The sequence below is a fragment of the Lontra canadensis genome, unplaced genomic scaffold (genome assembly GCF_010015895.1).
Source record: "Lontra canadensis isolate GAN:19392208 unplaced genomic scaffold, GSC_riverotter_1.0 scaffold4628, whole genome shotgun sequence".
NCBI lineage: Eukaryota > Metazoa > Chordata > Mammalia > Carnivora > Mustelidae > Lontra > Lontra canadensis.
Genome location: NW_022635609.1, coordinates 1 through 2,158, shown reverse-complemented (window position 1 = coordinate 2,158; position 2,158 = coordinate 1). Strand labels below are relative to the sequence as shown.

The 2,158-nt window shown below is 41.4% G+C and overlaps 1 pseudogene; it reads left to right on the top strand.

The window, feature by feature from the left end:
* The first annotated feature begins 443 nt into the window (after positions 1 to 443).
* Positions 444 to 609, top strand: LOC116863891 (annotated as a pseudogene).
* The last annotated feature ends 1,549 nt before the right edge of the window (positions 610 to 2,158 follow it).

Genomic DNA, 2,158 nt, shown 5'->3' with positions numbered 1-2,158 from the left:
CAGCAATATCTTGGGACTTATGGCTGTAATTAAACCATCCCTATTAGTAATTACAAAAAGGGACTCACTGCCCTTAAATGTGTCTGTAACATATCAGATCTTCAGAAAAGCATGAAGCTAGTTATTTCATCAGCAAAATCCATGTAGAAAATATTTTATTAATGTTTCAATTTTCTGATTCAGCCCTTTGTGTAATAAAATATGGTGGCTCAAACAGTTTCCTTTTTACTGTTCTTGCTAGGCCTTGTAAGAGAGGCTGAAACTTTGTAGTACCATTTATACCAATTTTCCTTTAAACTCTCCAGCATAAAGCATATCAGCAAATTAATATTCCCTGACCATAAGATGAGATTGACCTCCTACGTATAAGTTCATTTCTTGTCCTAACATCTACTGAACCGTGAAATTAGGTGTCTTTTCTTTATCTGTCTATATATTTTTTTAGCTTTGCGCAGTGGCAGTATCGTAGCCAATGAGGTTTATCCGAGGCGCGATTATTGCTATATATTTTTACTTCATTTTCACTGTGGCAGGAGTGGTGGTGGGGAGCTCAATCCAGATACCGTGTCACCTTAATGTATTATGAACTTTTACTTGGTCAGTCATTACTATATAATGACGCAGGCTATGTCATGAACACAGCTCGCTTTTCGGTGCTATTTTATTCCAGATGGAATGAGAGACAAACTGTCTGTACTTAGAAAGAACCTAAAACATGGAGCACAGGCTTGGTGAAACTCTGTGCTCATCTTGGCTGCATCGCTTGTGCTGAACCGAGTTACCAGCAGGCAGGTAAAAGAAAGGGAGCTCTGATAGGCTGGGCATCGGGGAGTCTTAACATCCTGTAGGAACACGTGGGATCTCCTATCAGGTTAGTCAGAAGACCTGTGTGTCCTTGAACTACTTACTTGACTTCTCTGAACCTACCTTTTCTTGACTGAGAAAGAAGGGTGTGGATGAATGATCCCTAAAATCCCTGCCCACAATAACTCTGATTTTTATGCAGACCGACAGTTTTTGTTCACCTATATTAATATGTAATGACTAGTGTCTAGTACGCAGTTATACACATGCTTCCCCCCCTCTCAAAAGTCTTCCTGAGTTCCCACATCCTAGGCTCTGTCCTTCTCTGTTCTTACTATACTTTTCCTTATTTATTTATTTATTTATCTATCTCTGTTCTTACTATACTTTTCCTTATTTATTTATTTCCTTATTTATTTACTTATTTATTTATTTATTTAAATATACTTATAGAAAAGTATATTTCTTTCTTTTTCTTTTTAAACTTTGTATTCATTTATTTGAGAGACAGAGATCACAAGTAGGCAGAGAGGCAGGCAGAGAGAGAGGGGAAGTAGTCTTCCTGCTGAGCAGAGAGCCGGACACGGGGTTCGATCCCAGGACCCCGGGATCATGACCTGAGCGGAAGGCAGAGGCTTTAACCCACTGAGCCACTCAGGCGCCCCCTCACTGGTGTTTTAATGTTTTGAGGTTGTTTTTGCCTGTGCTCTGGAGGAGATAGTCTGCAAAGCAAGACAATGTGAATACATCGCCCCAAATCAATGAGAATTGTGCTGTCCTCTAGAAAATTGGGTTTGAGCCACATCAACATCAGTGCCGCAGACGGAATAAATCCCATTTCGTGACTGCACCGTGTATGAATTGTGTAACGTGCCTAGATGGGCACGAGCTATGATTGCTTCTCTTTCCTCAGCATTATGAAATGGTAATGCGGTGGATTCATGGGAGGAGAAGTGTCTCAAATAAACAGCCCAGGCTCCATGAGATAATTTAGGGCTCCCATTTGGGAAGTCTCCCAAGTGGACTAGTGTAAGTTGTTACTATTAACTAGAGACAACAGGGAAGACACTCTTGGTGACTTGTTTTGAAAAGAAAAGGAAAGGGAAAGGGAAAAGGAAAAGGAAAAAGAAAAAGACAGGTACTGGCGTGAAGTCCCTGCATCATCTTGCTTTATGCGGCGTTTTGTGTAAGTTTGTTGTGAAGTGAGAAAAAACCTCTAGTTTGGTACCTCCAGGGGGAGTTCCTGGGCAGGCCAGATGACCTTCCATTACCTATGTTCCTTTAGCCACTTGAGATAAGTGCCTCCTTTGTGCCCTGCCACCACTGTAGGTGTAGGGGAGGAGGTCTGGCAGGG